We start from the raw sequence: 16,265 nt of genomic DNA, 5'->3' as shown, positions 1-16,265 counted from the left end.
GTAGCATACTGAATTCCCCCTTTCCAAAAATTTGTACTTCCTCAGCAGCTTGACTACCCTAGAGCTATTTAAAAGAGAAACAGAATGCAAGAGCGTTTGAAAAACCTAGAGACTACAAAACAGTGAAGAAAGCAAATTCTCCATAGTATAACAAGTGAACATTTGAAGTGGATGCAGATTCTCCAAGATATAGGAAAATGTATAATGATGAAAGGAAGGTCTCAGGGGGTTTAGCACGGGCAGAACAGCTTTAGATGCAAACACAAAAGGGACTAGCTCCTAAAACAATCCCTTTAAAGAATTTAGAAAGAAACTGGGAAACTACAGATAGAATACGATTAAACCAGTAAAACCAAAACAGGAGCTCAAGCAGGAGTGAAAGGAAAACAACGTGAAAAAAAAAAGAAAAGAATATAGAAAAAACTGAGTTTTCATTCCACAGTTCATTGCTGACTAGGGAGAGGGTTGGGCTTTTACATCAAGTAGCAATCTCCTCCCAGCAGTATTGTTCTGCCCCAACCCCTTATTGTAAGTATAGTGGGGCACAGCAAGAGTAAGGGTTCATTTTTAGGTTTGGCCAGAAAACGACATTTCCATTTCATGAAAAGCTTCAACGGTTGTTTCCGTTCCCCTGTGGAACTAAACCGTAACCCTTTGAAACGCTTCATGAAAAAATGAGACATGTCCCCCGTATAACAGCCTGCTTCTCAGGGCGCTCATGGGGCCTGCAGGAGACTCAGGTACAAGGCCCTGCTCAGGGTTGGCCCTAGACCAATTGGCACCCAAGGCGAGGAGCAGCTTCGGTGCCCCCCTCTGTTTGTTAAACTTTTGAATACCTTATTTTATATTGCATTTGTAGCCCATGTCACGACTTTGATTCACTCTTCAAGTCTTAAAACACAAGTACACTTTCACAATTGTGCAATAAAGCAAGGTTCACAATATCAAAGCTGGTATATTTATATCTCACTGACTGACTGGTGATGGCCTGTCCCTTGTATATCCATGAGGGCATGGCTGACAATATTCTAGGAGGTTTGAGGAAAATCTAGTTCTCAGAAAATCTGGAAGGTTCCACAAGATTCTACAAAGGTCCAGAACATTCTAGGAAGTTGGTGAAAAATGAATCCACATATGGAATACCTGAAACATTTTACTTCAAACATTCTATTTTCTTTTTGTCACCAGCAGTTCCCTCGGTTGCCTACCCCTAAATCTGTCCTTGCTCACAGTCAGGAAGAGCAAGGACTTGAACATGGATCTTCCATAGTGCAGGGGAGTGTGCTAACTACTGGGCAATTGGCTATTATGGAACAAAAAAGAGAGAGAGAGAGAGACTCTCTCCTCCCATTCCCAGCCTCGCAGTAAGGACTACAGGGGTGGGAGCTGCAGTGCTCACTAAAGTGTTAACTCAAACTAGATACCTTTTAGTTCATGCTAACAGGGTGTTCATAGGGCAGTTACAGCACAACACTTTAGTCATGCTGCAACTCACATCCTCGTAGTCCGAACTGCAAGGCCATGTAGACATACTGCTTTCTCTCCTTTTGACCAGAAATTCCATCCTGGACCTTCCCTACAAAAGTTTCAATGAACCTGCTATGTTTATGTGAAGCTGGTGTTTTCCAACATCATCACCACCACAGTTTTGTCAAATATGTTCCTAACCTGCTCTATTTGTTTCCTATGAACTTCTCCTTCTGAGGGACTAAGAAAGGGACTCAGCTAAGCATTCCTTTACCTAAATTCCCAAATCCAAACACTTTGGGGTGCGAGTGTTATTGACTAGTACAAGAAGCAGAACTGTAAGACCTGGGTTTAGGATGGGGCATACCAGGATTTTTCTGTGCAAGAAGCACTTTTTTCTCTCAAGCATTGGGCAGCAGGCACAATATAGCACCAGAAAACAGGATACACTGAAAAAGACTTATGCAAACTCCTTTCCAGACCTTCTCTTAGCTCTCAGTACCTCTGCTTGACTTCTGCTGATACACCATCTGGTTTGCTCTGCTGCTATGTCATTAGCAGACTTACTCCAGGTCCAGTGAGATTATGACAGAGAAACTAGCGATAACAAATACAATTTCAAACATGAACAATTATGAAGTTAAACAAAATAAACTTGGCTAAGGTTTTACCATTGAAGCCATATCAATGTTTTAAATGTGGTTTTTTTCTGAGAGTACAGGGGTGGATGGGGGAATCAAGTGATCTCCATATTCGTTTGCAAGTGCCAGGGGCAAGAGTCTTTACCACTGCACCTACACGCACACTCTACCTCAGACTCCTTTTTGGTGGTTCTGGTGGCATAAGGGGGACAAACTGGGTGGAATGAAAGCCTGTGAAGTCCCATTGGGCAGGAGAAGGAAGTGGTGTTGCTGGAGTGCACCATGTTTGGCCATTCTGATCTGGCAGATAGTCCCAAGGGTGGGGTAGCCAGCAGGCACCCAGTTGGCTCTAGGACATGGGGAGCAACAATGTTAAAGCTTGAAGTAACTTTGGTCGCTTTTCCTAGCTGCATCCTTAGGGAACAGCAAAAAGGAGAATCAGGTCCACAGAGTCTGAAATATTAATATTAATATTTACATAGTATGCAATTTACAAGGATTCCAATCCTGCATGCTCTTAATTACACAAGCAGCCTTTACTCACACAAGTAATCCCACTGTGCATACTGAAATCTTGCTACATACTTTGAATTGAATATAGCCATGGGAATTTTTGGTATTCAATGCTGGCAATCTGACTAGACTAGAGGTCAAAACACAACTTTGAGAAATCTTGCCACCCTTGTATATTCTTTTTTGCAAAATAAGCAAGGTCTGAAATGGAGTACACCCTCATTTTGTAGCTGGATGGTGGGCAGGAAAAGGAAGGTGAATAAGTTACTAATCTCATTTACAAACACTTACTCATTTACAAACATTTTTTAAACAATTTTTTGACCTAGCCCTTGAATTATTATTTTTTTTTAAATCACAATAATGTTTTGGTTTTGCAGCCTTCTTAAATAGTAATCTGTAACAGGGAAAAATGATCCCTGAGTTTATCTTCCAAATATAATTACTTGCTCCCATTCTGGATATTGGGCCACAACTATCATGTGATCATAACATAGGGCGCATGACTTCTGGAGAGTTTAACTAGCCAAAGCATGAAAAAGTTAGAGATTTCATTTTGCTGATAGTCATTTAATGGATGCAAGTGTACTCTAAGATTGAAAGCATAGCCATGCCAGCCAAAATATTTTTCAAGCTGTTACAATAATTTTAAAGGCCATGTGCATTATTTATATGAGCCACTAACGTGTGAAATAATCAATATTATAAAACCTTATTTTTAAAATGAGTTTTGGCATATTTTTCAAATATATTCTTCCAGTCATAATGGAAAGTTGTTTGCTCAAAATTATAAAGAACCTTTCCTCTAAGAGTGGACTTGCACAGTTTTGATTTCCAACTTGAAACTATACATGGCAATCACTTACCAGTAAAGGAAAGAGAAATCTTGATGATAAAGGTTCTATTCTGTTCTTTTGGGGTTACTCAGATTTTTGACTTGGACAGTACCTTGAAATAAGGGGGATTGGAGTGGGCGAGGGTGTAATTTGCTAGTTGTTTTAAAATTAACTATCCCTATAGGCAGGGCAGGTGTTAGACTCACTGGAGCCCAGAGCAGAAATTAAGGAGTGGGTCCCCACCCCACCTCCCTTACCTGCTCACACAGTGGATTTCTGCATGAAGCTGAAGCCTGAGCCCCGCCACGCAGGGCCTCGGGCAGTTGTCCTGCCTGCTACTCCCTAATGCCAGCCCTGCCGAAAGGACATGTAGATGATTGCATTTTGCTGCACATTTCTAGACTATGATGTGAGAAGTGCTGCTCTGGATCAATATACAGTCCTGTCCACTTAAGGGTTCTACTTTCCTGTCTCTTTTGCAGAAATGCAATATAATTTAGTGTAATGCACAATGAAGAAAGATAGTTAAGTGGACAATTCTACAAGGTGAAAGGAAGCTTTCTCTAGTCTTGTAGTGAGTTCTTATTTTCATTCCTTAGAGTAATCAAAATATCTTTTCCATTCCCCTTTCAGAAACAAGAAATCCAATGCAACATACTCCAATTTTGCCTTCAAATTTGGGTTCTATGTTTGATCTGGGACAGATTGTTCCTGTCATTTTTTTTTATGATAGTGCTGTCTCAGACGCTATTTCTATAAAAACTCCAGTGATAAAGAAAGACTTTGGTACACAACAAGAGAAATGCAAAATGTTAGCGTCAACAAGCATAATTGCTGAATGTAAAAAAGGAGAAATTTGAATAAATTATCTTACAAGTTCTTCATTCAGAACCATTAAAATTTATAGCCAACATTTTCAGACATAGCTGCCTAAAGTTGGGCTCCTATATCCATATTTAGGCACTAAATAAAAGTGGCATGATTTCCAGCAATGCGCAGCAACTACTGGTCCCATTGTCAATACTCAGCATCTCTGAAAAAATCAGACTTCTTTGTTTGTGCCTAACTATGGATTTAAAAACCTGCTATAAAACTTTAGTTCAGTCCTTTAATACATTTTACTTTGGGGTTTCCAATTTTCAGCTCTTTTTGCGTTGTAATTTAAAACCAACCAACTATGATGCTGTGAACTAAAGACATGTTTAAGGGGATATTTTACTGTTTGCATGATGTAGACCATCAGCTGCTAGAAAACTGATGTTAAGAAAGATGACCCGGTCAAAAGGACAGAGATTGGAATGACAGTAAAGGCTTCTTTTCCATTTACGGTATAGTAAGCAAATATTTATTGTAAAGCCCTTCATTTCAAAGGTTTTTTACTAGATAAAAACACACTAAGCCAACCTCCCCTCCGCCCCAACCCATTATTACTTTTTGGAATAGACCACTGATTAAAATAACCTGAAAACAAACTCATTTATTTAAAAAACTGAAAACTATTTCAATTCTGAAATGCTGATGTGCTGCTTCATGTTCCCTGTCTCATCTGTAGAACAAACTCCCTGGGCCAGACTTCATTTCCAAACTGACATTTCTTCCATGAACACAGCTGTGAAAACGTTGACAGAAAAAATTCAACCATGTCTGCTTAAGCTATTCTGATCGTCAGCTGCATTTTCAAACCACTGCAGCCATAGCAGCAAGATTCATAGAGTTTAAGGCCAGAAGGGACCATTTAGATAACCTATTCTGACTCCTGTGTACCACAGGCCATTACATTTCACCCAGTTATCCCTGTATTGAGTTCAATAACTTGCATTTAACTAAAGCCTATCTTTTAAAAAGGCATCCAGTCTTGATTTGGCATCAAGGCATTAAAACAGGGCAGCACCTGGGACACTCTAATGTGGCCCAGGAAGACTATCCTTCACACAACAGCCGCTGGATGAGATGAGCTCTGAGCTACCTTTGCACGCACACACAGACTTATGCTCTGTGCTCTTTAACCATGTCCCAGATCTGGCCCTGTACTTGTATTGAAAATTCAGCAACAGAGCTAGAGAGATGATTCAGGTAAGTGGCTATACCATTCAGCAGTTTAGCATTCACAAGCTAATAAATGGGTCAAATTCTGCTCTTTGTTAAACAGATTTAAGTATGGGAGCAATTGATGTTTGTGTAGCTCCCATTAACATATTTTTAGGGACTATTAATATTAATCATAGGTCATTATTCAGAACAGCACTACAGGATGAGCTTAGCTTTAAGCATGTGCTTAAGTGCTGCCCTGAATTGAAGCCTTATATAGAGAGTTGTAAATGTACTTGGTATTATGAAGAATTAGGTCAGTGGTAAAAGGTGAACGAGGTCTCTGCCCTAAAGATTTTATAATTTTAAGTACTGTTGAACATCAAAGGTCAAATTCTCTGTAGGTATACATGGGCAAAAGTTAACTGAAGTTAACGGAGTTGAGACTATTTATATCAATGGGGAATTTGACTCAAACAGTACAAGACACCATTATGTGTGTGGTTTGTCTGTGTGTAGGAAATTTGGCTCAGAACCACAAAGGTACCTCAGATTTAGGCACTACTGTGATTCACAAAACCCCTGCTCGGATTACAGGGTCTCATCCAATAAGCATCTCAATCCCTTTGTGGATCTGAGCCTTCTTCCCTATCCTGCATGGTAGAACCTTTGTTTTGAAGTGTAAAGACTGTGACAATCTTTTAATTTTGATCCAATTTATTCTTATAATTTAAAAAAAATATTACTTCTAAAATTACTGTCTTCCTGGGGTTCCATTTATTATTAACTTAAATAAAAACGAAACAACAACTGGTTGCTAAGCTCTGAGTTTTCTACCATTACTCCCTGCAAGACCTGTCACCGCACCTTGTTTCTTCTGCCTTACAGAAAGAAACCCTCCAACCCATTTTATACTCCTTAACTGAAGCTAATATGACTCAGCTGTTCTGGACAACAGTGTGAACCAAGGAAACAGATCTATCTTTCTGTGCAGGGTTTTAACACCTGACATTCTGTCACAATTGTGTAAAAATAATATTTCCTTTGATTCATTTTTAAATGTATTGCTTTTTAATTTAATTGACTTAATTAAGCTATATCATTTGTAAATTGTATGTACCTTTACCTCTGTCATATGTTGTTATACTTTTCTCCACTCTAAACAAAATCATTCTAGTATTATAAATCTTTCATCATATTCCCATTTCTGTTGGCCTGCTCTTGATCTTTCTGTTTCTGCTGCTGAGTGCCTTTTTGAGATGTGACAACCAAATCCAAACAAAATATCCAGAGGTTTTTTTTATAATGATATTTTAATATTTTCCACATTATTTTCTTGTTTTATTGAAACCTAAGATTCTATTAGCTTTTGACCAGTACAACACACCAAAAAAAAAAATATTCACTGGGCTGTCCTTGAAGATTTATTGTAAGAGTATTATTTTATTTTCTCACTATTCATCCAATTTTCCAGATTAATAAATATAATTTAACTAGTCTGTCCCCCTTCCTGATCCACAGTGCACCAAAGCATTAAGCTATTCCCCCTACTGGGAACTGGCTGTTTACTTCTACTCTTCGTTTCATATTACTTTTTAATACATAACGGGAATTATCTGTCACCCTCAAGGTTCCTTAATCTCTTTTGTGAGAGTTTCTCATAAACCTCTAAAAAGTCTAAAAAACCTGTAGCCACTAGTTCTCCTTTATCCACTATTTGGTTAAGAACAGTCCGAGAACAGTGTTCCATTTTACATAAACCATGCTGCAGTCTCCAGGCACAAAGGCATAAATTCAGGCTGGAAGCTGCATCCTCAGCTCTTCATTTCCTGTCTTTTCTGAATTTAATTTAAACCTTCAATGCTATTTTTAATATAGCTTTCATTTTGTATGTAGGATATTGAGAGAAAGAAGAGTGATTCAATATATAATCACAATTTAAAAAAACCCTATATAAAACAGGTTTTTCCTTAACCCAAAAAGTAGGTTGTTGTATTTTAAGAAATGAACAATCATCTGCCTCATTCCTTTGCCTGGCCTAGACTATATATATTTAGACATCCAGATTTGAAGAAATAATGTGTGAATGGGTTTGGGGATAGAGGCTGTTAGCGGAGACATGGAAAGGAATATTATTGGAATCTTTCTTCTCTACAAAAACCAAGATTCTGAGCTCAGTAAATGTTGCACAAAGAGTGATTACACTTTGCAAACAGTAATAAGCCAATGAATGACGCTTACAAATACAGGTACAACAGACTAAGTTATTGGACAGTAATCCCTAGCAGAACCACACATACCTACTGCTATGTACATTTGCATACATCTTTATTTAACCAGAGTAGAAAAACTTTCCAATGCTCATTTATACATAGGATCTGACAAGACAGTGATCTCTGCAAAGCTGATAATTCTCATAGAAACTATTAGCCAATTATAAATATAACATAATAAATATCTGTAGCTAAGATGTATTTTAAAAACACAATTACAATCACAAAGTATAATAATCAAATATGTGCAAGCAGTAGCAATTACCAGTGCATATCATTAAGCCAGCTGCTAATTAATCCAAAGCAATAATATGGCTTATTTAATAAATTCCAGCATTGCTCTTTGAAGGTGTGTACAGAAAAATAAGTGGTATTCATGTCAGATCAAGCAGGAAATGATTTGATGTGACTAGAGTTTTGTAGGAATATTTTAGTACATATAAGGGACTTCTGTTTTAATTTTGGGCACAAGAACAATAAGTGTTAACATCACCAAACTGAGAGCAATACATTGTTCTCACAGGGGAAAGAAACAGAATATGGTAACTGGCTTTGTTTAGAAACAGCTTCATAAGAACAGATGAATCAATTTTGGGCAATATGGGTTTGATCCAAAGCCCACCAAAGTCACTGGAAAGATTGCTATTTACTTCAGTGAGCTTTGGGCAAAGACAGAAGCGTCAGTAACAACCAGTCTAAACCTTGCACTCAATTCAGGGCTAGTCTACACTTAAAACTCACTGTGGCACAGTTGTATTGGGACAGCTGTAAGAGCACTTGTATAGCCACGTTTTGTCGACAGGAGAGAGCTCTCACACTGACATAATAAAACCACCTAAACAAGCAATGGTAGCTATGTCGGCGGGTGAGCATCTCCCACCGACGTAGCGCTGTCCACACAAGCACTTATGTAAGCAAAATTTATGTCACTCAGGGGAGTGTTTTTTTCACACCCCCGAGTGACAAAAGTTTTGCCGGCATAAGTGCTAGTGTAGACAAGGCCTCAGTAGACTAATACTAGCACCTGGCACCACTAAATAAATACCTTGCTGATGAATGATAGAGGGTCTAATGCTCATGGTAAATTACAAAAATGATAGTTTGAAAATTCTTACATGCTATTAACATAATCCATTATACTATGGAAAGGATAAGCCAATTAACTAACATTAGTCTGCCCTTATCGCTTAGCTTTAGAGAACACTTGGTGTTTAGACTAGCACGGAGGGGGGGGGGGGGGAAGGGATGGAATTGCTCAGATAAGATTGAGGCCAAATACATAAAAACCATAGGAATTTATGTGTCATTTACAACAAATATGCAAATATATTATATACATGAAATCTGGGTTGAACATAAGGATTCTTCCAATGGCTGGTTATACACCAGGTACAGTAAAAGAGGTTTCCCAGTCATTTAAAATCTGCTAGAAGACATTCTGCGAACACTTTGGGTTGGATTCTCAAAGGGGTTTTAGGTGCTGCAGTGCTGAGCATTGCAACACCTAACTTTTAAGTGGTCTGTCTCTTGCTGGAATTCACACTGCCCTGAGTTAGATGCCCAGGCTTCCTGTTCAATGCATGGGGAAAGATAGGTACCTTAGAATGGGATCCACAGAAGCCAGCAGGATGAACAGATTTCTGCCTAAGCCAAACACTAGGAAATATCAAACAGAAGGCTGTGGTCTAAACCCTGCCCCTCAAAGTCATACACCGCCCTGTACTTGGGATGCACAGTTGTGAACCCTGTCCTGAAGTGAGGTGCTGAAGTCAGGTCAGCCCTTTCTGAAGATGAAGGTGGCAGCCCCCTTTAATTTTTAACCCAGTGGTTAGAGCGCTCATCCAGCATGTGGGAGAAAGGAGTCCAATTCCCCCATCTTGATGTAGAACAGGGATTAGAACTCAGGTCTCCCACCTGCCTTGTGGGTGTCCTAACTACTGGACTATAGAGTCACACTCTCTCTAGCCCACTGAATATTCAGTATTTTAAACTTCAAATCCCTGCTCAATATCAGGCAGAGTAGGGATTTGGACCCAGGTCTCTAATCCCATGTGAGTGCTATAATCAATGGGCTAAAAGTTATAAAGTGGGAGACAACAGCGCCACCACCACTTTCTACTCCAGGCATGCTTTGGGAATGCCTGCCAGATTGGGCCCCAAAGGCAAGACAGGTGGACAAATGCCTACTTTGTGAATCCCACTGGGAGGTGCCAAACTGCTGAGCTGTCAGGACTTGGTGTCTGTGTACATTCCTAGCTTCCAAAATTTTAGATGTTGCGGGCCCTTTAATGGCAGAAATGTAAGCACTAGAGTTTTGTGAATACCAGCAGTGCCTAAATAGTGGGCTTTGTTGCCTAGCTGCCACTTTAAATATCTAAATTCCCTTTGTGAATCCCACCCTTTGCTTTTATCTTCCCATATAAACATCTCTTCTCAGTACTTTCAATGAACAAGCACATCAATATCAAGTGTAATAAGGGTATAGTCTGTTCCAATGAAAGAGAAATATTTAATGTATTTAAAACTAACAATGTAGTTTCCATAATGATTAAGAAAATGTCTCTCAAATAGCACCTTAATCCATTCAATGCCTAGTCTGGCAACTTGGACTGGTTTCTGAGGACTTCATTTGCCTCTAAAAAGCACAAGAGATGTTACAATTTGGTGCATTTTATGAATTTTGTAGCTTTTGAATTACTGCTGTAAGTAAATACAGATGTTAGCTATATATATATATATATAAATATATTTAAATGAACAGTTTGTTGTGCCTTAGAGAGATGCAGAATCAAGTGATATTTCTCCTGAGATGGCAAAGTTTTTCCAGGAAAAGAAGGCCAAAACTGGCTTCCATTTCACATTAGAGGGCAGCGAAATCAGATCTGCTTTAACTCATCAGCCAACAGCAGGTCTCAGTTAAACCACTGTGAATCTGGAGTAACTCCACTGAAGTCATGACCATGACAAAAATAGAGTAACTCCAGATTTCCACCAGCATGATGAAAGCAGCATTTAGCTTGTAGCATGCAACTTAATTTACAAAAAGCTCAGGCAAGTAGCTGACAACAGCAGGAAGAGCAGCAATTTTCACAGTTCTTAATTCTTAAAATAAAGGAAAACATGACCTTGAAAATCTGTTATCGTCTGCTAGAGACTGGCACAACAATCATGGTTCCAAGTGGAAGTGAAGTTAAAAATGAAGCATTTAGAGTGGAGAAGTAGCTGATTTCTGGCTTAGTATAGTAATGCACATTTCACTAAAGGACAGGTTGATGATACAGGACCCAATTTATCATGTTATTGCAAACTATGATGACTCCATTTGTGATTCTTCATAGGGCCATGAACCCACTTTCTTCAATTTTGTGTACAAAGTCCATAATGTTCGGGGAGATTGTGGATTGTTTCACTATGTGCGTGATTATTGTCACTGTCTTAATCCTTGTGCATTATCATATCACACGCAATGTGCTATAAATCACCCAGATATATTATGTTATATTTCATTGTTTAAACTTCTAGAAGACACAAGAACAGGCTGAAAATTCTTATAGCTACTTAAAATAGTCTATAAACCAAAATTCAGGGAGAAGCTGCATAACTAAATAGATGCCAGGTGAGTTCACAACACTCAGCTTGAGCAGGAATCAGAACTAGCAGGCAATAGAAAAGATTAAGTTTTATCCAAACTCTGGAATCAAACTGAGTTATATTGCACCTTGGAATAATGCAGATTTTTGAGATTTTCAGAAACAGCTTCCACTAATCCTTTAAAACTCAGTTTAAGATACATTGGGAACTTTAAAATAACTAAGTATCCAGACCATAAAATAAAGACAAAAACAAGATGGTTTGCTGCCTGTGTGTTGTAGCTGTTCTGTGGGTTTTATAAAGGAATTCCGTCACCAAGGCTTCTAATCTGACATATTTCATCTGGAGATCAAATAGGCTGACATAATTCTTAGGCACTACAGTTGCTGAACCAACCTGTTGCCTTGATTTAAGCCTTATGCAAATCGGCACGGCTGTAAATAAGGCAAGAACTTCTACACCAAAATAATATAATTTAAATGGTCCAAACTCTTAAAAGCTTCTAATGGAGCATGCACACAGATCTTGATAGTAGGGAAGTTTGCAGATATGTAAGACTAATTGGAGTTATATGTTGAAATCCCTACCACAGGTAGGCAAATGGTTTGGAAACAAATTTAAGTTCACCTGAAGCAGCCTTATTACAATCGGATGGTACAAACTCAGTCTGAATTTGGCAGAGTCACAGTCATCAGAAGTAATGTTATAACATTCGTGTTGCAGCATTACAGTACCAGCCTAGAGAAGTGCATCCTTAGAGTGTTGGTGGCAGGAGAGAGACAGCTTCTTCTCTCTCATTCTACCCATAATCTATGACCACAGTGTTTTCTTTTTAGGTTTCTTTCTTCATGTGTTGTGTAAGAGGCTTATATTATATTCTCATTTCCCACTTGGGTGTTACCCACTACAGATTTTACTTGTAAACACTAAACCACATTTTGGGGAGTTATTACTATTTGGTAGAGGGGACTCAAACAAGGATTCTCTCTGTAACTTGAAGTTTTAAATCATGATTTGAGGACTTCAGTAACTCAGCCAGAGGTAATGGGTCTATTACGGCAGTGGGTGGGTGAGGTTCTGTGGCCCTGCAATGTGCAGGAGCAGGAGGTCAGGCTAGATGTTCACGATTATCCTAGGTCCACTGACAGCAATTCTGTACCCCAAGGCAGAACAGTCCCATCCCGCCTCTTCTGCATGTGGCTCTGCCCATAATCCACCCCTGTTCCACCATAGGCCCCCCCTCCTTCTCGCTCAGCCCACTTGCTGCTGTGTTCTTCACTTCCTCCCGCTCAGTCCATCTCCTCTCTTCCACTCTCCTCCTTCCCCCAGATGGCGAGTGACAGCCAGGAGGCCTGAGAGCGGTTTGGGGAGAGGGACAAGTTGGACAGCGATGGGGAGGCCAAGCAGGAGGGTGGGGGAAGGAGTGATGTAGAGAGGAGTAAGTGGCAGGGCCGGCGGGGCCTGGGGTGGAGTGGGGGCAGGAAGTCCAGGTCCTTTATAGCACCAGGCCCTTGGGCAATAGCCCATTTTGGCCCCCTCGCCCCCCGTCTGCAGGCCTGGATAGTCCATTCTGGCCTTCGTCTATGAGTACCAAAACATTTGGGGGCATTCATATCTGGGTTTATTTTTATCCATTACAAAGCTAGGTGACAATTTGATAGAATTTGGAGTTCGGTTAACGTTCTGATTCTAAGATGCTCTGAAGTTGGGGAAGGCGGTGGGTATGCCCAGGGACATTCATTTAGGCCCCTTTCTACTGATTATTGAAATGGTTTAACATTCATGAAACAAGCGTTCAAATTTCTATCCCTGACCCATTGCCCCTCCACCCTTTCCTTTGGTTTTACTTTTAAAATGGATGAATGTTATTTATTTTTTTAAATTGTATGCAGAGCTCTGAAGGAAGGCAAGTGCATTTGTATGAAATCAGCTATAGTAAAAATGCTGCAAGGACCCCCTCAGAAACGAAGCATTTATGCCTCAGCAGGTAATACTCAGTTAAATATTCCAATGATTTTTGCATTGTGACTATATTGAATTATGGAGAAATGCTGAAAGTGAGAAACTACCTTTAAGCCCATTAAACACATTAGCTGCTGATTGTCGCACAGCCTTTCAGGATGGTAACTAATTGCTTCCTAAGCAACTCTAGAGCTTCTGCATTTTCTCTTATTAATCTTGTCATTTTACATATCCCTTATTCTCTAAGTAAAACTTCTGTTCTCAATTTCAATTAACATTCTTTTATTAAACTTCCATTCTTTTACCCTAGTTGCATAGTCAGTGCTAGGCTGACAAAAGATGCATCTTCAACATTAACCTACTACACATCATTTAACACTCAAGGCGCTTTTGTTACATGACTTTTAGCAAGTTTTTTGGCAAAATACCTTATTGATAAATGACTTTTCTGTTTGCCCTCATTTCCCCTCTTTTAAAAAATATTCTGGGATAAGTCTTTCTGACCTTCTCTTTTTGAATGATGTAATGTCTTCTTCTCGTACTTAAGAGACCGGAACAGAATGCAGCTCTTTTCAAAATGAGGTCACGGGAGCCTGAAAAATTGGTGTGCACTTTATGTCAAGCATATTAATTTAGTGTGATTTTAATGGGTTTTCCTGGCTTTTGAGTTTTGGGAACATTTAAAATTACTAAAATGTCAACATTTAAACACATTTACTCTAGTGCAGATTCTGCCACCCTCTGTCATATGGGGCTTTGCTTGGAGTCCTTTTGCACCACATAAGCTGACAGAAAGGGCCAGTACAGCATGTGAATATTCATGGTTCAGGAAGCCCCTCTACCAGGTTAGAAATTGCTCCCACCACCTTTACAGCAGGAGGTGCAGGAGGCCTTCTGCAATTGAGGTGAGGTGGAGGGACCGAAGGAGTCAGAGACGGAGTGACTGAGATGGACCCTGTACTCTGGAGATTTTGGACCTGTGAAAGGCCCCACAGGGGTCCTATTGAAGCAGTGGTGAAATTTAGGCCAGCCATCATGGTTGACCTAGATTGCACCAGGATAAAACTGGTGCCCCACAATAGCTCTTGAAGATGGAAGGTACATGCTGCCTTGCCTCTGTCCCTGTTCTGGCACAAGGATGAATCTTTCCCATTGAGTAGTAATTTACTTAGCATGTGTCTGGATAAAGTCAACGGGGCTACTTTTGGTGCAAGGTACTATGCAGCATAGGCAAAATCAGGTTTTTTTATATATTGAAAAAGTAATCTCAAATTAGCTTTTTGGGTTTCACTTGGGTGAAAAAAGTGCCATGAAAGAGATCTTGTAACGTTTTACAAACATTAATCCAGTAAATCCCTCTGAAAATTAGGTCAGTTTTAGTTAGGTATCTAAATTTAGATCCCTGTTGTCCTTTTATGTCTTCAGCTAGACAAATTGCACCCAGATCTTCCAAGCAAGGGGTGAATAGCTTCAATTCATCTGAATATGTTAATTTTGAAACATGTAGCCACTTTAAACAGCCAACATGTTAAGCTATTTCACTGATTCATGACAGTCCATCTTTGACAAATTTTTGGCATTCTGCAAGACTTGAGTTCTCCTAGGTTTTTTCATCAGTATCATTGCCTGTATAGGAGGATGTGCTATGGGCACTGAAGTTTAGATGGGTTATGACAGTTCTTTTTGAACACTCATCTGATTATGTGAGGGATAAGAATATAAGTGTTATGAGGCTGCCTTTGATGGGATTTTAATTTTTGGATGTTGATTCAGCGCATTAACTATTTTAGACATGAACCGAGAGTTGATGGGCAAGGAAATAGATTCAGAAATCTGCTCCTACTCAGGGTCCAAGCATAATTTTTTCAGGCCCAGCACAAACTTGTAACACGAGCCCCCTCCCACACACATACCACAATCCCTCATCCCATAAATACAATCTCATGAGCCATGAATTTTTTTTTCCTCGTGATAATGGGGGTTGTAGCCTGAGCTGGGCCCCCCAGGGCCTCCGGGCCCTAGTAAAGTGTACCCTTTTTGCCTCCCATGTGGGGGCCCTGTTCCTAATGTACACTCCCAGCATGGCTGAACATAGCTGTCACGTCCTGACATCCCATTCCTTTGAAAGGATGTTCCATAGGAAGGAAGTCTGAAAGTTTCAGATATGCAGAGTCAAATATTCTACTGAATATTCCTTCGGTTATTCAAATAAGGACAACAAGCAGCATCTCCATTCTTTTTTGGTGAAAACAAAGTGTTGAACTCCTGATTTAATGAATTTTCTATATACAACTTGGGGAAAGGGCTGGTGTTAGGGGGTAGCAAGCAGGACAAATGCCCAGGGCCCCATGCCACCAGGGGCCCCACGAAGCTAAATTACTATAGAGTCACCGTGGGTAAATTTATTGAGAGCATTACAGTAATTTAATTTCTAAAAGTGGAAATAAATCACACTAAAGCAGAGGTTTTCACACAGTGGGGCATACCCTTCTAGGGGGCATGGCGTAACATTGGGGGATGATTATAGTGATGGCAGGGAGCTTGGGCTTTAGCCCCAGGCTGTAGGGTTCAGGCTTCGGCTTCAAGGGAGGCGGAGTGGGAACCCACTCCTTAGTTTCGACCCGGGTCCCAGGAAGTCTAATGCTGTCCCTGTTTGGGAATAGTAAGAGTGAAAGCCTAAAAATGTTTAATAAGAGTGTATATATTTTAAAATCACTTTCCTTGTCTGTCACCTGATAATTAACATGGAACCAAATAAAAAATAACCTGAGGAAGTTTTGCAGAACTGCTGTTTAAGGTGATATTTACCTGTGTGCAGACAGCTTCCACAAGATTAAAATGAAGCACCACCAGCAGTGCAGACACCTCCATGTGAGCTCTGGTTATTTTCATATGCTATGCCCTCAAATACAGTATTGAAAGCATATTTTATTGTTATATTTGCTCTGCCCATA

Source organism: Emydura macquarii, unplaced genomic scaffold (genome assembly GCF_026122565.2).
Source record: "Emydura macquarii macquarii isolate MOO-44397 ecotype Brisbane River unplaced genomic scaffold, CSIRO-AGI_Emac_v2 contig_1424, whole genome shotgun sequence".
Classification (NCBI taxonomy): domain Eukaryota; kingdom Metazoa; phylum Chordata; order Testudines; family Chelidae; genus Emydura; species Emydura macquarii.
Note: the sequence above shows the minus strand (reverse complement) of the source record.